The sequence below is a fragment of the Hibiscus syriacus genome, unplaced genomic scaffold (assembly GCF_006381635.1).
Source record: "Hibiscus syriacus cultivar Baekdansim isolate YM2019G1 unplaced genomic scaffold, ASM638163v2 tig00112231_pilon, whole genome shotgun sequence".
Taxonomy (NCBI): domain Eukaryota; kingdom Viridiplantae; phylum Streptophyta; class Magnoliopsida; order Malvales; family Malvaceae; genus Hibiscus; species Hibiscus syriacus.
In genome coordinates, this window is record NW_024063276.1 from 957,905 (window position 1) to 982,715 (window position 24,811).

General features: G+C 33.1%; 1 pseudogene; it reads left to right on the forward strand.

Annotated features, from left to right (window-relative positions):
• Positions 1 to 7,535, forward strand: part of LOC120176209 — a 39,584-nt pseudogene extending 32,049 nt beyond the window's left edge.
• Positions 7,536 to 24,811: the final 17,276 nt, after the last annotated feature.

Sequence of the window (24,811 nt, forward strand, 5' to 3'; positions counted from 1 at the left end):
CATAGTATGAGCAGTGTCATCAACCGACCTGATCTCCGCATCACGTAGGAGTCGTGTCACCCTCAGATAACCAGTTGTACTCATCGTATAGGAACCGAGTTATCACCCAACCATTAGACGACCAGAACTCTTCATCACATATGAGCCATGTCATCCCTCAACAACAAATACCATCAAATTTTAAATAAAAATCGGACAAAAATTGGTTGCCTTTTTCGTCTTTTTCCTATTCTTGTTAACACAAGAATGTGCAAAAAGGGGTAGCTGTAAGCACCCGTTTTTATCCGGGTCGAAAAAATTATACTATTAATTATTATTATTATTATTATTATTATTATTATTATTATTATTATTATTATTATTATTATTACTAATATTATAATTACATTATGCAGGCCTTAAAGCCCATTTACAGACCCAACATTCACCCACAACCCAAGCTGCTGACCCGAGACCCGGTTCAGGCCCAAGATCCAACCCGACCCAACAGATGACTCAAGCTGACCCATATAGTTAGGGTTTTGAACCTTGTTGAATTATGTTTCGATATAACAAATTTAAAGGCAAAATATTTTTGGACTTGAATTGAATTTATTCAAAGTTTTAAAAAGGTTTCAAAAATAATTCAAAGTCTATTAAATTCGAATTTGAGAAAAAATGCTAAAGGGTGTCAAAGTGCATCCATGCACCCCTTCAATGCATCCATACACCTGCCACTAGTGCATCGATGCACCATGTAGTGCATCCATGCACTCCATTTCGAATGCAATTAGTGCATCGATGCACCCTGCTGTGCATCCATGCACCAAGGCTGCAACAACTAGTAACGACTAGTTTATTTGAATTTAATGAAGGGGTATCGATGCACCATGATAGTGCACCGATGCACCATGTTATGGGCAGCCTTTGTGAGTAGAAAAATCATCCCCAAATGGCTCCAAAATATCCCCAATGGTTATATACGACATCAAACACATTCCAAGCTATAAATACAAGCTAAGGACACTTGAAGAAGCAAGAGAACAATTATCCAAGCAATCAAACACAAGAGAAGAGTTTTTCATTCTTATTTCATCTTTCTCTTGTAAATATTTTGTTCTTGTGAGCTTAATTCTTGTAAACACCTACCTTAGAGAGGTTTTCTTGTTTACATTTCTTATGCTTTTGTAAAGGGGAAAGATTCCAGTTTAGCCCGGAAAAACTAGAGAGTTGTAAGGTTATCTCTTTGTCCTAAAAAGAAAGAACAAATTAGTGAATTTGTTGGAAAATCCTTGGTGAGGAGCTAAGGTAGTGGACGTAGACTTTGGTTGAGAAAGTCGATACACTATAAATCGATGTGTAATTTTCTATCTTTTAATCTCCTTACTCCCTAACCATAAAACTGTTCTGACCCCTCTTTACAAACCATTCCGGTTATTGATTCGAGCTTACGAAAATCCCAACAATTGGCATCAGAGCCTAACTCGTTAAGAAGGTTTAACCACCTTGAGATGATCCTCGAAGAAGCACTACCAATTTCCGATGCAACCGACAAAGAAATGACTTTTTCCTTCGGTGCTTATTATCTTGAAGAATATCCTATTATGGATTCACAACTGGTCAACAAGCCACCCTTCTTCAATGGAGCAAATTATGCAATTTGGAAGAATAAGATGATGTACTTTATTCAATCCTACAATCTAAGAGCTTGGAACTCAATCATGGACGGTTACTCCTCTCCACCCGGCAATTACAATTATTGGAGTAGAGAAGAGCAGAAAAATTTTCAGCTTAATTCTAAGGTTATACATATTCTATTATGTGCTTTACGCCCAAATGAATATGGAAGAATCTCATCTTGTTCCAGTGCCAAAGAGATTTGGGATAAGCTCCAAGTCACTCATGAAGGAACCGACGAAGTGAGGGAATCAAAGAAAAGTCTTCTCAACCATAGCTACGAGAACTTCTAGATGAAACCCGATGAAAACATCAAAGCTATGATGGATAGATTTTCCGTGATTGTCAACGGTCTCAAGGGATATGGAGAAGTAATCTCAAATGAGAAGCTTGTGAGGAAGATGATCTATTCTCTTCCAAAGGAGTGGCAATCATAGAAGACGACCATTATCGAAGCAAGAAACCTAAAGTCTCTCACTCTCGACGAGCTAATTAGTTCCCTTCTCACTCATGAGATGATGGTGAAGGAAGATGAAGAAAAACAAGAAGAAGAAGGAGGAGGAGGAGGAGGTATGCATTGTCTTCAAATCCACCAATGAAAGCTATCAAGATTCAAGTGATGAGGTGGATGAAGACGATAAAGAACAAGAAGAAGAGATGGCCAAGCTCTTGAAGGAACTCAAGAGATTCATTATTTCCAAGGAAGTGAAAGATGAATCAACCAAGAAGAAGAGTCCCCCGATATGTTTCAATTGTCAAAGAAAGGGGCATGTCAAGTATGAATGTCATCTTCTAAAGAAAAAGGGGAAGAAGGCATTTGTTGTATCTTGGAGTGATGAAGATGATTCCAATGATAAAGAAGAAGTAGTCAACCTATGTCTCATGACCACTCAAGAAGAATTCGAGGTATCTTCTAACTCAAATGAATTTAATTCATTTACTTTTGATGAGTTACAAGATGCTTATAATAGGTTGTATTTGGGATTTGAGACCATGAATTCCAAATATAGGAAATTCATTTCAAAACTCAAAATTAAAGATAATTTGATTTTGAAAGCAAAAGTTGATTTTGAAAATCAAAATAAAATTTTGAAGAATAATTTAGAGATTTAAAAAATCAAAATAAATATTTTAGAAAAAGAAAATTTTGAGTTAGGAGTTAAGCTTGAAAGCTTAATAAAAAAATAATTCATTTCTAAAAACAACCTATTATGTTTAAATATGGTAAAATGCTCACATTGCCATTATCATAGTCATATGGAACATACTTGTCCTTTGAAGAAAGGAAAATGTTTTAAAATTAGACAAGTATGTGTTCCGAAAGGAACAAGGGGCATTGAAACTAACGTTCAAGGATCCAAAGCAATTTGGATACCAAAATCTACTTAAATGTCTCTTGTAGGTGTGTGGGGGCAATGGTGATGAAAATGATGATATTCAAGATGCTCTAGCCACACATGAAAAGGAATGGGTAACCTCTAAGCTTAATGTTTTTAATTTTAGTTATTTGGTTGCTCATAGGATTTATGCATGTATGAGTTTTGATTTTAAATGATTATGCATTGTTTTCAATCTCATGTTTGTTAAAAAAATGGTTATGATGAACATTTTAAATTTTTAATGATTTTTTAGTTCATCATAATAAAATTTGGTCAAAATTGGTTTTAATGCAAATGATATCTCTCTAACAATTGATATCAATTTTTCAAAAACTTTGATTTTACAAATTTTAAATTTTTAACCTAAATTTAAATGTTTATGCATGTGATTTAAATGAAAATGATATCTCTCTAACAATTGATATCAAAATTTTCAAATGCATAACATTTTTGGAAAACTTTATGCGTATGCACTTAATTTCAATAATTAATATTGCATAAAGTATTTTAGACTTGGATATATTGAATTTCATGTACTACTAACATGTTTGTTATTCTTTGTTGAAATTCAATTTTGTTTAAGTGTCAAGTTCCTAAAGCTAAATTTTGTTTGGAATGCATTTATTGAGGGGGAGCTTTGATTTTTCAAATAAGTTTTAAAATGTCAAATTTACTACTTACTCTCCAAAGTTATTTTGAACTTCAAAGATTGAATTATTTTTTATATAACAAAAAGGGGGAGAAGTTTGGTTTGAAAAAATCAATTTCTTAATGAACAAGGGGAGGTTAACATTTTCATATATTTTCAAACAATTGGTAACAATTAATATCATTTTGTTAACAATTGATATCTTTTTCATTAAACATTTTATTAAGGGGGAGTTTTGCCAAAAAAAAAATTCAAATGTTTTGTTATATCAAAAAGGGGGAGATTGTTGAATTATTTTTCGATATAACAAATTTAAAGGCAAAATGTTTTTGGACTTGAATTGAATTTATTCAAAGTTTTAAAAAGTTTTCAAAAATAATTTAAAGTCTATTAAATTCAGATTTGAGAAAAAATGCTAAAGGGTGTCAAAGTGCATCCATGCACCCCTACAGTGCATCCATGCACCTGCCACTAGTGCATCGATGCACCATGTAGTGCATCCATGCACTCCATTTCGAATGCAATTAGTGCATCGATGCACCCTGCTGTGCATCCATGCACCAAGGCTGCAACGGCTAGTAACAACTAGTTTATTTGAATTTAATGAAGGGGTATCGATGCACCTTGATAGTGCACCAATGCACCATGTTATGGACAACCTGTTTTAGTAGAAAAATCATCCGCAAACAGCTCCAAAACATCCCAAATTGTTATATATGACATCAAATACATTCCAAGCTATAAATACAAGCTAAGGACACTTGAAGAAGCAAGAGAACAACTATCCAAGCAATCAAACACAAGAGAAAAGTTTTTCATTCTTATTTCATCTTTCTCTTGTAAATATTTTGTACTTGTGAGCTTAATTCTTGTAAACACCTACCTTATAGAGGTTTTCCTGTTTACATTTCTTATCCTTTTGTAAAGGGGAAAGGTTCTAGTTTAGCCCGGAAAAACTAGGGAGTTGTAAGGTTATCTCTTTGTCCTAAAAAGAAAGAACAAATTAGTGAATTTTTTGGAAAATCCTTGGTGATGAGCTAAGGTAATGGACGTAGACTTTGGTTGAGAAAGTCGAACCACTATAAATCGATGTGCAATTCTCTATCTTTCAATCTCCTTACTCCCTAAACACAAAATCGTTCTGACCCCTCTTTGCAAACCATTCTGGTTATCAATTCGAGCTTACGAAAATCCTAACAAACCCTAAAAACCAACAGTCATGCCATCATCGACTCTTTAGCTTTTCTAGACCGGCGTCGAGCCACCGACGAGCTACTGTCGAGCCATCAAGCCTCCATGACGAGCCGATCTGCATATATCCATCTTCTCCAAAGTCAAAATAAAATCAATATAAATCTCGAAAATTACGGGATTCATTTCACCTAATCCAACCATAAAGAAAAAGGAAAAGGGAAACAACAACCACTATAAGGGGATTCGGTGGAAAGCAAAGTGAAGAGGAGGGAACACGAGGGAAGGATTTGGTGAAAGGGTTTTAGAGAGAAGAAAATATCGAAAAAAAGGCAAAGGGGAAGGGAACCAACTCGAAATCACAACAAAATACAAACCAAAAAAATAGTGAGGAGAGTCTCATACCTCGGTCGAAGGTTAGGAAGCTCGATGGTCACCGTTCGTCAAAACTTTCAAAGGTAACAACCTAGATCTACGAGGTTAGGGTGGTTCTTAGGTAAAATAGAGTGGGTTTCGGTTTTAGGGTAACAAGAGCAATCTTTTAGGGTAATTTTTTTCTCTCCAGCCATCGTCAGCCGCCGTGAGAGTCAGCAGTGACGGTGGTTTGTTGTCTTCTCTGACGAGGGGTTGAGAGTGTTCTTAACTCTCTCTCCCTATCTATTTTTGTTGGAATGAAAAAAATGGGTAAGATTGTCTTGTTTTGGCCTATGTTTTGCATATATATATATTAACCTAAACTACGTTGTTTTGCTAGGGACCTTATTCATGTTTTCCAAGTGTGGTTTAACTATACATTAGGTCCCCTTTGCTTTGTAATTGTATTATTTCAGTCATATAATGAAGTTCCATATTATTTGATTTTAAGCATTTATTTTTCATTATTTATGTTTTAGTCTGTTTATTACCTGTTATGCTATTCAAGTTATTATTTGATCTTGATCATAATATTTGTAATTATTTCATTTTAGTCACTAATTTCATGTGTTGTATATTTTTATTGATATTCGAATTTGACCCTGATAGTTGTTAATATTTTATTTTTGTCCCTGCTTCTTATTTGGTTTAATTATTATTCGGTATTTTATGTTTCTGTTTTATTTTATTCTATTCCTCAATATTATTTGCGGGTTTTTTCCATTTCAAGTGTTTGTATTTGTTTAAAATATTGATTGTGTATCTGATTTATTTTTATTTTATGTTTGAATCCTTTAAGTTTTTATATTTTAGTCCCTAGACTTTCTCTTATTGCTATTTTGATCCTTTAATTTTTTGTTTTTGTTATCTTAGTCCTTTGAGTTTATGTTTTTTCTATTTTGGTCTTTGTAATTTCAAGTACTTATTTTTTGGTCATTATATTTTGGTTTGTAATATTAATTTGCTTTTATATCAATTCTTTATGTATGCACATTTTATATATTATGCATTCACTTGTATCACATATATAAATATGCTTTCGCATGTTTCAAATTGTCATTGTTGATATTGTATTCCGTGAAATATTAATATTATTCGAATATTTTCAAGAATACATATTTGTAGAACGGGCGTGGAAAGTATTACTTGATCGAAGTGGTACAATCCGACACGACGGTCGAACAAAATGATACTTGAAATAAATTTAATTTATTTTTACTATTTTAATCTCTTATGATTCAATGTATTTTTATATAGCAATTTAATTTATGCAAAGGTCGACAGCCAATTCATGTTCGATTTGAATTTTTGTAAAATTAATGAGGACGAAATTTTCTTTAACAATAAAAAATAGTTGAAATAGCTTTCCCAACGAATGATTGCAAATTTCAAGATTTTTTATAGAGTTAAAGGATTTTCTTTAAATAATTAATTCGAAACAAATTGAACATTATTCGAAGCAAATTAAAAAATGTTCAATAAATGGATAATTTTTTAATTTTATATTCCATTTGGAATTTCCACCATTACGATAACGTGTAAACGACATAATATTAATTTTAGACAATGTGGGGTGTTAATCCTTTCGTACACGTAACCGACTCCCGAACCCGTTTTAATTGAATCTTTGGTAAACACAGATCAACTTTTGTCTTAAAAAACGATTTTTCTTAAAATTATTTTTAAAAGACGTTTTTAGGTATTCGACTTACCTAACCCAAAGGTCGATGGTGACTCTATCCAATTTATTTCAAATTAATCCAAAATCACCGAATTTTCCAAATAAAAATCATAACTGTTTTTTAAAATAATAAACAATTATTCCACCCTAAAAAAATGGATATAACACCTAGAGGTAAGTAAGATTCTGTATTCAACAAGTTTTGGATAATAATACATCATGTCGAATATTGTAATTTATATTCAAGGTTTATCATCTTGAACTTGTTTCAGAGGCCTGTTCAAACTCTTAGTGGCGGTCAAAAGCAAAGAGTCTCCATTGCTGGTGCTTTAGCTGAAGCATGTAAAGTTTTGCTTCTGGATGAGCATACAACTTTCTTGTATGAAAGTGACCAGGTGAGTAAATAGTAGATATACTATATCAATATATAAGCGAGCAGTTACATATACCTCTATAATTTGAGCTTTTTTCCGAATTAAAACTCGGTGTATGACCTCATTAGATGGGGGTGATAAAAGCAGTTCAGAATCTTTTGGAAATATCGGGGGAGGTCACGGCACTGTGATGTGCGCAGCGCCTACGCGCTTGTGGTATATTTTTTTTTCAGCTTTGGATATATTTATAAATAATCATATTTTTATACCTAAAAAAGCCTACCCTGTTAAAAATATCCCCAATCCAAATCCCTATCTTATCTTTCTCTCCATCGTACGCACTCTCTTCACCACCTCCACCGTTCTCTTCTTCGCCGGCAGTCACAACATTCACCACTGCCGGGCGCGCGACCAGGTAATCCCCTTCTCCTCCTCTCCTCGGCTGCTCCTCCTCCTCTTTCTTTACTACCGACTCACCCCTTAAGTAATCCCCTTCTTCATCGTGATCCACTTCTTTACCGACCAGGTACTGAACTATTTTGGGTGCTGCTGGACAAACAAATGAAACAATAATAGATGCAAAAGAGCAGTTTTGTTTTGAAGAATATATCTGTTTAATCTTTGTCCAAAAATAGAACTAATGTAATAATCAGAAGATTTGAGATAAAAACACATGTCAAAATGTAATAAACTGTTCATCCCACTTGTCTCGTTTGTTGTCCAGTTGTCTCCAAGTGTATTCATGCATCACTTTTTTCACTCAGAACAATTGGGTTTTGATTTATTAATTATTATAATATTTTATTAAGAAAATACTTTGATTTTGCCCACAATATCACATGCATATCACTTTGTCTATTATCATTCATACAGAATTACATACTTTAACTGTTAAAGTGTTAAATAAAAAATGGACCAAATATGTTTTGTTTGATTCATGCCATACTTTAACTATTAAAGTGTTAAACAAAAAAAGACCGAATGTGTTCTGTTTTTTCATTCATATTCTGTTTTGTATTATGTTATGTAGGCAGAATTAAATAAAAAATGGACCTAATGTGTTTTGTTTGATTCATGCCATATTTCTTCTATTTAAACTATGTTGTTATATTAGTTTGTGTGTTATTAGTTGTTAGTTGATACTTGATAGTGCAATGATATTGAATATTTTGATCTTTAAAGAATCATAATATTATTTATCATGTTATTTTTAATATAAAATATAATTTATATTTGACATATGTCATATATTATAAACAGTGCACCTCATATACCAAAGGTGCGTTCCTGCTTCTTGCGCCTAGACTCCAAGGATTTTTTTCGCCTCGGTGTGTTTTGCGCCTTTAAAAACCAAGACATGGAAGATGGAAGAATTATCATGGATGGGGATGCAGCACGCATAAGTAGATTCATCAAAGCCAAGCAATCTTCGTATATTAACCGTATAAATTCTTGAGTACCCTCTATGTTGATTATGTTTTGTATAAATTTACAATGTCAGCTTTCGATGTTGTGGTAAAGCAAATGCATTTTTTTTTATGAATATAAGAGTGTGAACATGATTTGTATTATGGTTTTTAAGGTAAAAATTATGTCTGAATCAAGTAGAAGTTTGTTATTGAAATGATTTTGATGCTATGCTACTGTGACCAAATATTCACCGCTCTACGATTGGGACAGAGAGAGAAGGCTATAGTTGGGTCAATTTTGATTTTGACTTTGAGAAAGTTCTGATCTTGTTTAGCCTAGGCAATGTCCCCAGGGAACTTTATTCATATAAGGGCTTAGGGTACTTAGTGAGTGCTATAGTAAATCCCTCTTTATTTTGGAGGGACTACTCTTAATTTTACCTGCAAATCATTTTCAAGTATAGTATATAGGGTAAACTACCCCAAGTCCTAAACTATTGGCTCAATTCTATTTTGACCACTGGACTAAACATTTTGTCAGTTAGATCTCTAAACTTCCAATTTGGTTTTAATCAAACTGCCAACTATTCATTATTAAGGGAATTGATGATGTGCTAGTTAAGTAAATTTATACAATAACATATTTGATCCTCATTATTTTTATATTCTATTAATTTAGCCATAATTAGTATAATAACACATTTGATTGTTATTATTTATACATCCTATCAATTTAGTCATAATTTTAATTAGAAATAATTTAATAAATTTAACCCTCTAATAATATGGAGACATATGTCACCATTTTATTGGTGAAAAAAATGAGGATGACAATAAATGCTCAAGCTTGGAGGAGAGGTGCACCTAATCACTAAACCAAGTCCAGTAGCTGGTTATTGGTTGATAATATTTTATATAGAGGTTTAAGTACTATATCTTATGGGTAAAAATTCAAGAGAGCGAGAATAAGAGGGGGATTTGATCCTAGGACCTTGGGGAGTGTATAAACACAAACCATTGAATCGAGTTCCATGATTAATATAACAATATATTAAATTATAGTTAACACAAGATAACTTTTAAAATAAAATAAATTAATGGGATTTAAACTAAAGACATGGACGAATGTAGGCATAACACTTAGGAAATTAATCAAACTAAACAATCATTTTATAGGTTATAAAAGTTATTGTAAAACTAATTTTTATTTATTGATTGTTTGTTTACATATATTGTCCACAAACACAAGATTTGGCTCACACCACCCCCATATGACAGCCTATTACTACAAATATTTGATAATAAAACTAGACTCTCATGTATATTCCAACTTTCTCCTCCTTTCCAAGCTGCTTTATATTTAACTGCTACATTAATTCCTGCAGTTGATCAAATATTGTATACATCATAAATCATATTATATTAATGTGCCAATGTGACATACAACATTAAACACACATACCTTGTAGGCTTATAAGATCGACAAATTTCCTAGTAGCGAGTAGGAGGCAGATAATGCACGCCGCCCCCATTTGGTGATACGGGCACTGTATTGGTCAGAGGAAGCGATGGCGATATTGTTGGTGTTGGGGCTGGCAATGGTGTTACTGGTCCTAGAGAGGGCGTTGGATGATGATGATGATGAGGATGGCGGCTTAGAGGAAGTGATGACGATGGAGATGGCGATGGTGTTTCTGGGCTTAGAGGGTGTTGGATGATGATGATGGTGGTGGTGGTGATGGCTTAGAGGGAGTGATGGCGATGGTGTTGGTGTTGGTGCTGGTGCTGGTGTTTTTGCGAGTGTTGGATGATGATGGCTCAGCCTTGCTTCACTTACCTCTGGTAGAAATGATGAAACAGAAATTAACATTAGAAATATAACAACATGGATATTTTTGGTAAACCATCTCATATCCTTCTTGTTTTCCATTAGAACCTCTAATTTGGTTAATGGAGAAGGCAATGCAAAGTCCGGAGCCTTAGCTGCCTATTTATAAACTCCATTAGCTGAGGTTTTAAACACAATCCTTACGTTACCTGCGGGAAGGAGGAATATTTGAGAATCTATAAAGTCCCAAGTATTTATCGAACTGAACGTATGGGGCACTCTCATTTTTGTTTCTGCGAATTTTCTTAGGGGTGACTGCATTAGCAGTTTCCGTTAAATACCAAGTCCATGGAGTTTGGCAATAGTTGCTTGATTTGACTTTGCTAACTTGATCGCTATCCCGCGACAGGGATCGGTTGGGTCAGATTTTCCGATAATCAGACTTGATAGAATGTTTCTTTCACTAAAAAACAATTCGATTCAGGTTTAAGGTGACTTCATATCCGACCCAAAACCCAACTTATCTTTCAATATAAAATCCATACCCATCTCGACACAAAAATATTGTTTTACTATAAATTAAAAATATATTATTTAATTATAAATTAAAAATATGTGTTCATGTATTATAAATTTTAATTAAATCTAAGTCATTTATTTATTTAAATATAATGATTATAAATTAATGTAAAATTTATTAATTTTATATAATGTAAATGGATTCTATATATAACAATTCACACGTAAATGGTTACATAATATTATGTTTCTATGTACATATAAATGATATGCGTCCGACAAGTGATAAATTATAGCGTGTAAACCCGTTTTGTTGGCAACATCAAGAGATATTCCTCTCGGTACCCTATAAAATATCTGCTTGTTACCGTGAAATTAAGGGCATGTTTATTGAAGTAAAAAAAACATTTTTTAGTGGACCCTTGTTTCAAGCGGCGACGATAACGATGATGGCGGGGTTGCTAAGGCTTCTCTCGTTGCGTCTGCTCTAGAGGCATCTGCTTCAACCGAGTAGTTTCGTGTTCGTCGTTATGTTACTTCTCTAAGTTTTTGAAATCATTGAGTGAAACTGGAATGTACTTTGATGAACATATATGTTTCTAAACCTGTCTTTGATTTCGAGGTGGATTTGCCATTCAATTTAATTTCAGTTATTTTTGAAAATTATGCGTTTCTGAGTTCTCTTTCATTAATATATAGTGATATAAATGCAAATTCAGACAATAAACATCAAGGTATTTATTAATTTTGGAAGGGAAAAACAGGATGTTGGAAGAAAGGAAGGGTTTGACACGGTGGAGGTGGGGGGCTTCCATTCATTCTATATTTGGGGGTTTCCACTCATTCTATTTATTTATTTTACTAATCCTTCATTCCTGCCAAATGGTCTCAAGTTTCAGGAATAACAGTATCTCAATCATGGTCTCGAATGATGAATCCCATGAACTCTGTCGGAAGCGAGTTGAATCAGCTCCTCGTTTGTTTGTTCGTCAAATACTGGAATCTGGTAATTGGTTTCGCTCTTTAGCATCTCTTTTTCTTTTGTATTTCCTTAGATCCATGGTGTCGTATCCATTTTTTTAAATTAAATTAAAAAAATTATGATTTTATTTAAAAATTGACGATTTTGAATTAATTTAAAATTTTTGAATAATTGGAGTCATCATCGACCTTTAGGTTAAATAAGCCGAATACCCAAAAACATCTTTTAAACAATTCATAAAAATAATTTAAAAACAAAAGTTGGTATGCGTTTACCAAAAATTCATTTTAACTAGCCAGGGAATAGATTACACGTGGGGAATGATTAGCACCCCACAGCGCCCAAAATTGATACTCAGTCACCTATATATTGTCGCAAAATGGTGAAAATTATAAATCGAATATAAAGTTAAAATTTGATCAATTTATTAAAGTTTAATTAATTTTCTTCGAATTATTTATTATGGAAAATCCTTTAATTCGAAAAGAAATATCAAGATTTATTCATCCTCCGACGGGAAGGTTATCTCTTATATTTCTTGCTTAAAAAGAATATTTCCTTCTCGATTTATCAAAAAAAAACCAAATCAAATATAAATTGAATATCCGCATTTTATATAAAATAAATTAATATATAAAAAAACATGCATTGCATCATTTGAATTAGAATAAAAACGAATAAATTAGCACTTTTAAAAAATAACTTTGATTTATTTCAAGTCATTTCGTTCGAATATCGTATCGGATCGCACTACCTCGACCAAGCAATGCTTTCCACGCCTATTCTACAAATAAGTGTTATTGAAAATATTAAAGTAAAAAACGTTAAAAATAAATGAAACAAACATTTTGTACAATCGTTCGAAACCAATTCCTAAGAACAAAGAATATATACATATATAAATAATATGAATAAATATATAATATCCATACATGATAAAATGTAAGGAAACAAAATTTAAAAATAAAGAGATTAAATTATAGAAGAAAAATAAACAGATAATAAAACACTATAATTAAGCGAATAAAATTAAAGTATTAAAAAATAAAAAGACATAAATAAACGAAAAGAACATTAAAGCAAGTAAAATGTAAAGACTGAAATTAAATAAAGAAAATAAAAAGGCATAAATTTAAAAGTAGATAAAGTTAAATAATAGAAATAAAATGCAATAAAAATAAAATGTTAGTATCAAATTTTATTATTTATCTCGAACCATAAATAATGCGAGTTATACTTCGGGGCAGGTCGTCGCAAGGTCGTACATGGTTTGAACAAAAAATAAAACAAACAAATAAATAAAAGGTTAGCATTTAGTAATTAACGGTTAAAAATGTTAGATGTTAGAAAAGTTAGCGGCTAGTGGTTAACAGAGTCCGAACCATAATAATGTGGATCATACCCCGGATCGGGTCACCACAAGGTCGAATCGAATAATTCAAACAAATATATATATATATAAATAGTGGTTAGCAGGGTCCGAACCATAATAATGTGTATCATACCTCGGATCTGGTCACCACAAGGTCGAATTGAATAATTCAAACAAATATATATAAAAAAAAATTAGTGGTTAGTAGAGTCTAAACCATAGTAACATGGATCATACCCGAGATCGGGTCACCACAAGGTCGAATCGAATATTAGAAACAATAAATAAATAAATAAAAATGGTTAAAGTGCAATAAAATAAAAGTTAGTGGTTAATATCCAATAATTAAAGTTAGTAGTTAACTTGAAATAAATAACATAGCATAATAGTGACCGAATTAAAAGTTAGTAAATTTGTATGCACTTTCGAAAGAAATAAGAAATGAGTGACCAGAGTGCAATAAATGCTAAAATATAGGGAGCCTAAAGGTGATTTCCCCCCGATAGTGACCAAAACGTAAAATAACGCTAAAACCCGGTGCCTATGCGTGATTTACCTACGAAATATGTGACTAAAAGTAAAAATAAACTAAAGGTCTACGGACCTTAGCATAATTTACCCAAAAATAAGATGAAGCTTTTTCATCTATTCTGCCTCACGAACAGAATTCTTCCCAAGCTAAGCTATGACCGGCTACCGCCCAATGGTGGCGTTTCTCACGTCGGTCATTGGGTCACACTTCAAAACCACCTTTCCACAGCCACCGGCCACCTTTAAACAAGGCCAAGCCTTCGATTTTCTTCACAACCCAAAAAATTTTAGAAAAACGTCGAACAAAGCCCCCAACGACCGAAGGTTCTTAACCAAACACCTCTAACGACCACAACCGGCTACCTCACTCTCCAATCACCACCAACGGTGGTTGGGTTCCAAAACCAATACCGAAACAAAACGAAACGTTTCCCCTAAACCTTACCTAAAGCCCCAGTTTGAGGATGTTCTTCGACTATTCAGCTTCCTAGACTGATAACACCGACAAGGCTCCGACGAGGAACTCGATCGCCTCTACCCCTAGTTGTACCTGAAACCATGGTAGAAGACCCGCATAAAAACATAAACAACTCTTTTATTTGCCTTTTTTAAACTTACAAAATTGTGCTCCTAAAAAATGGGGGGTTTACAAAAAAGGGGGAAAAAGGATTATTTCCTGCTTTTGATTGGCTTTTAAAACCCCACCAAATTAAAATGGTAATATTACAAGTTTGGTCCCTATATTTTTGTTTTCTCTTTAGTTTTAGGGCAAAATTAGGATATTACAACTACCCCTCTTTGCTCATCTGTTGTGTAAACAATGACGAAGAAAAAACAAATAATGACCTAATTTTGTCTAGCTATGATGTTCGCTCCGCATATGGAGCTCCAATTCTTTGTCTGAAAATAGAGGATTTAAAGATGACATTGTTCCTCCATGTTGAGGATGTCGAGTCAATCTGGAGATAATTTGGCGTTAAAGATAACACTGCTCGCTCATACATGTTGAAGAGGTATGGTCGTTTTTATATGATGTTGTTTTTCCTCGTTGAGGAAGTTTGGTCAAACATTTTTGGATATAATTTGTAGACAACACGGCTCCTTCGTGATGAGGAAGTTTGGTTATATAAGGATGACGTTGCTCCTACGCGTTGAGGAGATCTGGTTGGTGGATGACGTTGTTCCTACGTGATGAGGATGTCTAGCCATCATTAAGGATACTTTGGAGACAACACGGTTCCTACGTGATAAGGAAGTCTGGTTATTTGAGGATGACGGTGCTCCTACACGTTACGGAGATCTGATCGATGGAAGACATTGTTCCTTCGTGATAAGGACGTCTAATCATCTTTAGGGATACTTTGGAGACAACACGGTTCCTATGTGATGAGGAAGTCTAGTTATCTGAGGATGACACTGCTCCTATGCATTGAGGAGATCTAGTCGGTGGTCGACATTGTTCCTACGTGATGAGGACGTCTATCTGCCATTAGGGATACTTTGAAAACAATACAGTTCCTACGTGATGAGGAAGTCTGATTGTCTGGAGGTAATTCGTCTTTGAAAACGACATTACTCATTAGTGTTGAGGAGAGCTAGTCATAGTTGCCAATGATTAACATGAAATGAAATCTACTTTTCCAACATTGAATTGTAGAATAAAGTCTTTGCTAACGTTGAATTTCTGAAAAACAAAATGAAAATAAATGAGTAAAAAGAAATATGTTTCAAGAGAAGTTATCTCAGGTGAGATAAAATTTTATTTCGAGTTAAACATTTCAAAAGAAAATTGTCTCAAGCGAGATGAAATTTGTTTTTAAGAAAAACAATCTAAAATGTTATCAATTTTGTTTCAAGTGAAACAATTTCTAAATTTTGTGTTTTGAGGGAAAACTGTCTCAAGCGAGACAAAATTTATTTTTAAGAAAAACAATCTCAAATGCTATCAATTTTGTTTCAAGTGAAATTTTTTTTCAGAATTTGTGTTTTGAAGGACGACTGTCTCAAGCGAGACGAAATTTGTTTTGAGAGAAACATGCTCAAATGAGGTAAATTTTATTTCAAGTGAAACAATTTCAAAATTTTTATTTCTAGGGGAAACTATCTCTAAGTGAGATGATTTTTTAAGAGAAACAATCTCAATTGTTCATGCCTTAAGGAAGACTGTCTCAAGTGAGATAAAATTTGTTTTGAGAAAAACAATCTCAAGTGAGATCAACTTTCTTTTAAGAATTTCAAAATTTATGGAAAACCGTCTCAAGCGAGATAAAATTTGTTTTGAGAAAGACAATCTCAAAGTCTTATAGACTGTCCACTCCTGCATGTTGAGGAAATGCCATAAGAAGATCTGATCGTTCACTTCAGAATGTCAAATCTGTGGATGACATTGTTCCTTCATGTTTAGGATGTTTAGTCATCATTGAACTTTTATTTCCTGAAAGATAAAAAAAATGATGCATTTATGAATGATTATGTTTTTATGGATGTTAAGATGAAGTATGTATTTGATTTGATTTTTATTTTGATAAAACTGACCTTTTGAATTTGTCCTCGTGAGAGGAAAAAATGATATTGAGAAAGGGAAAATTAGACAATGTCCTCATGAGAGGAGAAAATGGCCTTTGAGAGAAAATGAAATGAGGATTTTAGGAAAAACAGTCTTAAGAAAGACTGGATTGATGTTTTTAGATAAACAATCTTGAAAAAGATGAAATTAATTTCTCAAAAGCAATTATAAGAGTATCCTTATGAGAAGGGAAAACTTTTTTTTTATTGTAATGTGATTATGAATGTATGATGCAAAGATGCAATTTCACGTAACATGTATGTATATGTTGATGTATGTTTTCTCAATCTGTGATGGGAATGGATGTGTAAGCAGTTTTCATTCTATCACTAATTCGGTTTTCTTCATTCTTTATTTGCACCAACGTGCATCCTGGCAATTCTTGACTCATATCACTTTCTTCTTGCCCCAGCAAATTTTTCCCCTGATAAAAATTGGTTTTCTTTGCATGAATTTGTGTAGAAATCCAATAGAGCTTCCCTTACAATACTATCATCATCCCTACCATATGGTTTGAAAATAAAATCTATCATTTCAAGCTTCAGAGAATGTGTATGCACAACTGTCCTTTAGCGGGAAATCAAGGACCACTACCTGGAGCTGGTCACCACAACAATTGATGGAATATCATACTGCTTAGGAGAGCCATTAGACACATCCATGCCAAGGATGATAATTGGAACCTTAGAAACAACTGTATTTGAAGATGTTTATTCAATTGTTGTCATCGAATTCAGTCCTCCAAGCTTTGCATTGATTTAGAAGCAAATTTGTAATGTGCTAATTATTAACCCTAGTTGGAGCCATACAATATGTGACTATGCCAAATTCTACAGGGTTCTTAACTCTTTCATTGACCCAAAAATCATAATTTTTCAGACAAAAGGAAAAGAATGAACTACGAAACTTCAAGAAGTTCAGGTTAGGTTTCCTTGATCATCTCTTCAAATTCTTACCACATGATAATAAATTTTGCTCTGATTCGGCTCTTGACTCCTCTAAATAGAGGGTCTATCTAAATTGAATCTTGAATGAGACTAACTGTATCATATCATGTTGAAAATTTAACAATAACCCATCATTCAATCTTAGTTGGCTCCATTAGTTTCTTGATGTAAAAATTTCAATGTCCATTCTATGGTAAGAAAACTTCACCATTTCTCACTTTTGACCTCAAGGGTTATAGAAGACAACTTTCATCTTAGGTAAAATTATAATTTATGGAAACACCACATGATCGCAACATTGGTTCAGCGCCGTAGTTACTGGTTCGTAAAACATTCGACGATTTATTCATCCTTTCCTATGGCTTATGCCTAAAATTTTCAACCTGGGAAGCTCTTTGCATGGCGTTAAAGGCTTTTTATAGCATTGTAAGGACACCAAATAACAAAGCTCGGTGGGAATATAAGTAGAACACTTTAGCTTGCCAACATTAATGCATGGTAAATCACTAGAATAATGCAACTTGTATGTTGTGATAATGTACAAAACAATCATATATAGTGGGCTTCACCGTCTCTGTTTCACCATTTTCAGTATTCATTTCTTTTCTGCCTCATTAAAAATGAATGTCTAAGCAATTTAATGATCTTGTATTCCCGGAAGATATGGGCCTTAAAAAATGCCCCAATATTTATCCTTTCTTGCTCCAATGCTGATTCTAAGCATGAACTTTGTGTCTGAGAGTCACGTGTCAACTACCAAGATCTACTCCGGAGAGATTGTCTTGTTTGAAAATGTTTTTCTTCATCTTTTATTTTCAAAATTTTGAAAATATCAATTAAAAGAATTTTAAAAAATATTTAATCAAAAATTTTGAAAAAAATATTACGCCTTTCTAGGTTTCACAATTGAGACAAATCATAAAATGAGAGTTCATTGGATATCGAAGAATTAATTACACTTTTAATCCTTCAAAAAAATTATAGCTATTTGACAAGTGTCAAGATTAATGCTATCTTTGAGGTAGGGTTAAGTAAGAAAATGATAAGGTGTCTCGGGTTGTTGTCTTTGGTCAAAGGTTTGACATTCTCATTTCTTTGATGTTCATTGATATGATGGAGTAGCTTCTATGTTCATCAACTGGAAGTGTGCTCCGGTTTCCAGCTCTCATGACCACATTTGGCTTGTATGAAGCCTTATCAAGGGATTTGTGAGATCGCCTCCTGTACAATAGTTGTATAATCTTCATATTCGAGCCTCCCTTTCAAGTTTTTAACTCGAATTCTCCTTTGGTTTCAAGATGTTATCCAAATTTTACATCTTGAACCCCTATTTGTCATTTTTTCTCTATAATGCATTAAAGATTTTAGAAAACCTTTTGTAAATAAATGATCCCGATGGGCGGGATGAAATATGAAGATAATCTCTTCTATTTAGAAATCCATGTATGATTAGAAGGGACTTTTAGGCACATAATGTAGGCCATGGTTCACATTTACGAAAGAAATGGATAATAGGCTCAAACACGTGTTTAAGGGTAATTGAATCAATGATCAAATCATTATGATGCCTTCAATCTTATCTTGCTCGATTTGAGTCTATTGGTATGTGTCTTTTATTTACTTGATGTTCCATGATCTTCTGGTGAATTGATTCTGGAACTTTGAACCGGTCATACTTGATCAACCTTCTGGCTTGAGGCTTAACGAGTCACTCATCTTGAAAAAATTAATTTGTTTTCTTTCTTTCTTCTTTTTTCTCTTTTTTTTTCTTATTTCTCTTTCCTCTTTCTTTTTCTTTTTCTTTGCTCTTTTTTTTTCTTTTTTTCTTTGTTTTTTCTTTTTCCTTTGATTTGATCTTTGCACTTTGCATTTGGTTCACATTTCGGTATCTTATCTGGATTGATGGTCTTCACTCATGCGTGCAGATTTCCTTCACCTTGCCCCCTAGTGTGGAGGGTGATCATTGGTTAGGGTTGAATAAGAAGAAAACATAATTTTGGCTCAAATAGGGACACAAGGGATATATATTTTCTCCTTTTGTGAAGGGATAATGAAAAAAAGTCGTTCATTATTTCATACACGGAAGTTCTTGCAGAAGAGGTATCCCTAGGGGGATAGATTTTCAGAATAAATTTTATTAACATGAAAACAATGTAGTTAATGCATGATAGAATTATTTCAAATTAATTGCCCTATTTTCTCTTCTTGCTTCTAGCATGTCTTAATTGTGCATGCTCATCTTCAGAAAACTGATTCGAGATGCTCCACATTGTTTCCTCTTGTAGGAAGGTTCATGTTCAAGTGAACATCTCGTACTAAATGCCTTCAGGTTTTATTGGTAGAAAAATGTTCGTTTTGCATCTTAAAAGATGATTATGTGACTTTATCGGCTCAATGAAAGGTAAGGGTATGACTTTTTTAGACTTGAAAAAGATAAATGCAATGTTTCAAAATCTCAAAGAAAGATAATGTCAAAATTTGGTGTTTTGATGGTGACCATGAATTATTCAGAGTAAAGAATTGAGAGGTTTTATTTTTTGTTTTAGATGGTATAAAAAATGTCTAATATTGACATATTTCAAAAATCTATAATTCTTGAAGAACTAAAAGAATTTGTAATTCATTCAATATTCGAAGAACTACAAGATTAAAACTCATTCAATTATTCAACCTTAGAAGGTAGCATAAATTCAATCATTCAAAGATTTTAAAAAAATATTTAAGCAAATATTAAATATAGAAAAAAAGTTCAAATAAAACAATACTCTTAATGAAATTGCAAGAAAGTTTCCTGGTAGGTGCAAAGATCTCTTCTTGATTAGCATTAGAATGCCCATCATTCTTTGAATGTTTATGCCCCTAAATCAATCAGATTCTGGACCTTGCTTCAATGCCCCACAGTTCTTAATGGAATGTCCGGAACTTCCTATGTGATAGCTGCAATGTAGAATCAACATCTGATCATTTTGGTGTATCTGATCATCCTTCGAATAAACATTGTGAGATGGACAATAGGACAACTGGTTCCGTTGTACTTTTCAAAATATGGCATTTTGAATTTGGACGGGAGCACCAAGTCAGGAACTAAGACTAGTTCACTTGCAACTATTCCATTATGAGATCTTTGTCCTCTCATTCTTTTGAATGTATCTCTACACCAATTTTAAGTTCTTAGGGATCTCATTCTTGGCTTCTTTTATCTCATCAGGATTGGACTTGTTGTGACCAGTAGAGTTATCATGTGGATCTAACACAGTTACTTTCGTGACGGAGAAGCCTACTTGATATATTGGAAGACTCTCAGGTGAAATAAGTAGTCATGGATTAGCCTATTCCATCACACACTCAGAGGTTTCCATTGATGAAAAGGCATGTTTTTTGCCTTTTTCCTGATTGAGCACGATCAATTGTTTAACAATCTAATCGACATATTGGATTAGGTTTGCAAGATGGAGGTCTATGGTAGCCTTTTTTGAATGCTCTAATTTAGCTCCCCAAATCTCGTTGCATTCTCTGTAAATTCTCTTGTGGTTATTCCTTCAATTTTTTTGAATTTTGCTTTCATTATGTCACGTGATTAGGACCACTTCATCGAATCCTCCACAAATTAATTTCATGTTTTCATGAATGATGCATGTGAAAATGTTTAAATAAATGCAGTACAGAATGTAAATATGTAAATGCAGATACAAAAAATATGGATCCCAACGATGAATATCATAGAATAATTTTCATCAGAGATAAAAATATTCACATTACAAGATAGTCCATTTCACAGACATGATTTCGCTTGGGTACTGAGTCTGAAATGGGTCGATGCTTCATCTCGGATCTTCATCCTTGAAAATAATGGCCCTCAAGTGCTCTATAACCTAACTCTGTTAATGTCTCGTGCGGTACCGAAGTCACGCATCACTCCTTGGTAATTAGCGATGGAACAATCATATATAAAACCTCTCGGGTCAATAGATCATCTTTCCAGTATCGAATGTTGCATGGTCTTCAAGGAAGTTTCCTTTTTGTACTCTCTAAATTTCTTTTAGCCCTCGATGCATGTATGCGTACGCGACTGTTTGATTGAAAACTTTTATCTCTACTTATTAAAATTTTCACTTAAATATTCTCTTGCATATCAACACTTTCACATTATGGCATGTTGATGAAATACAATGTAAAAATGATGAAAAATGACACACAAAAAAAAGAAATGAGTTATTACAGGTAAGATAATCGGTAGAATTAAAAGATACTATTTAAGTATAACACCACCTACCCAATCAGGGTATCTACTCGAGCATGCTTTCATTAGATAGCAATCCTACCCAGACATGTTTTCTACACAGAATGATTTGTTTTCAAGAAATTGATCCTAACCGTATAGTATCTAGTTCCCATGCTTTTATTCGAAAAGAATAAATATATTGTACGAACTTAAAGCAAAAGGTAAAGGTTTAGAGTCGTTCCTCCTTCATGTACACCTATTTTGGCACCTACTGACGGACAGAGGTTCGGTATGGCTATACCTAGGGTGACCGTTCTACGGTTCACTACATGCATGGTTTTGGCTCTATGAGGAAAGTGTACTCCAATTTTCCTTGATGTCGGTGCCCCCTTGGGCTGCCAAACCCTCAATCCTAGCCCATTACAGGCATAAATGGATCGAATTCAATTCAAGGGGCTTCACTTCCTTATACCCATACGAGGAATAAATCCTTACGAAGGTATAAATCATATGTAACCCAGGGGTTACTTGCAAAAACTCATACGAAGAATAAATTCTTACGAGAGTAAATTGTTTACCCCCACTTAGGATGAAACATAGGGCTTATGTCATGTAAATACTCGTGATGTGTATGAGGAGAAACATACAAACTTTTAACTCTAAAAAAAAAAAAAAACTCTCAATAGAAACTTGGACACTGCTAAAAACAAAGATTAAAATATTAGTATGACAATTAAAATAAAGAAATAAAAGCTTTAATAAATGGATCATAAGTTAACTATAGACTCAAACCCATAATTTCCACCAAAACGACAATGTATAAGCGACTTACATCCTGACTCCAAAAAAAATCCCCAGTGAAGTCGCCAAGCTGTCATAACCATTTAAAAAAATAAATTAAAAAATATGACTTTATTTGAAAAATTGACGATTTTGAATCAATTTGAAAATTTTGAATTGGAGTCTCCATCGACCTTTAGGTTAGGTAGGCCGAATACCTAAATGCATCTTTTAAACAATTCATAAAAATAATTTAAAAGACAAAAGTTGGTACGCGTTTACCAAAAATCCGATTTAACGTGCATAATGCCCAAAATTAGTACTCAGACGCCTATATATTGTCTCAAAATGGTGAAAATTATAAATCAAATATAAAGTTAAAATATGATCAATTTATTAAAGTTTAATTAATTTGCTTCGAATTATTTACTAGGGAAAATCATTTAATTCAAAAAGAAATATCGAGATTTGCTCATACTCCGACAGGAAGGCTATCTCTTCTATTTCTTGCCCAAAAAGAATATTCTCTCCTCGATTTATAAAAAAATGCAAATAAAATATAAATTGAATATCCGCATCTTACATAAAATAAATTACTATATTAAAAAACATGCATTGCATCATTTGAATTAGAATAAAAACGAATTAATTAGCACTTTTAAAAAATAACTTCGATTTATTCCAAGTCACATTTTGTTCAAATGTCGTATCAAATCGCACTACCTTGATCAAACAATGCTTTCCACGCCCATTCTACAAATAAGTGTTTTTGAAAATATTAAAGTAAAAAACGTTAAAAATAAATGAAACAAACATTTTGTACAATCGTTCGAAACCAATTCCTAATAGCAAAGAATATATACATATATAAATAATATGAACAAATATATAATATTCATACATGGTAAAATGTAAGGAAACAAAATTTAACTATGCAAAAATTAAATTATAGAAGTAAAATAAACATACAATAAAACACAATAATTAAATGAATAAAATTAAAGTACTAAAAATTAAAAGGTAGAAATAAATGATAAGAACATTAAAACAATTAAAATGTAAAGACTGAAATTAAATAAAGAAAATAAAAAGTCATAAATTTAAAAATACATAAAGTTAAATAACATAAATAAAATGCAATAAAAATAAAATATTAGTATCAAATTTTATTATTTATCCCAAACAGTAAATAATATGGGTTAATATCGAGACAGGTCGTCGCAAGGTCGTACATGGTTCGAACAAAAAATAAATAAATAAATAAATAAAATGTTAGCAATTAGTAATTAACTGTTAGAAAAAGTTGGTTGTTAGAAAAGTTAGCGGTTAGTAGTTAACAGATTTCGAACCATAATAATGTGGATCATACCTCAAATCGGGTCATCATATGATTGAATCGAATAATTCAAACAAATATATATAAATAAAATATAATAAAATAAATAAAAAAAGTTAGTGGTTAACAGAGTCTGAACCATAATAAAGTGAATCATACCTCGGATATGGTCACTACAAATCGAATCAAATAATTCAAACAAATATATAAAAATAAAAAAAATAAAAAAGTTAGTAGTTAGCAGAGTTCGAACCATAATAATATAGATCATACCCCGAATCAGGTCACCACAATGTCGAATCGAATATTAGAAACAATAAATAAATAAATAAATAATAATGGTTAAAGTGCAATAAAATAAAAGTTAGTGATTAATATGCAATAATAAAAGTTAGTAGTTAACTTGTAATAAATAACATAACATAATAGTGATCGAATTAATAGTTAGTAAAATCTATATGCACTGTCAAAATGAATAAGAAATGAGTGACTAGAGTGCAACAAAGGCTAAAATACAGGGGGCTAAAGGTGATTTCCCCCGATAGTGACCAAAACGTGAAATGACGTTAAAACCCGGGGCCTATGGTGATTTACCCACGAAATATGTGACTAAAGGTAAGAACAAACTAAAGGTCCAGGGACTTTAGCATAATTTACCCAAAAACAAGATGAAGCTTTTTCATCTGTTCTACCTCACGAACAGAATTCCTCCCAGGCCAACTATGCCCGGCCACCGCCCAATGGTGGCGTTTCTCACGTCGGTCATCGGGTTAGAGACCATCTCACTCCGAAGCCACCGTTCGACAGCCTTTGACAGCCACCGGCCATTGTTGGACAAGCCCAAGGCTTCGGTTTTCTTCACAACCCAAAAAAAAACGACGAACAAAGCCCCCAACGACCGAAGGTTCTCGACCAAACACCCCTAACGACCACAACCGACGACCTCACTCTCCAACCACCACCACCGGTGGTTGG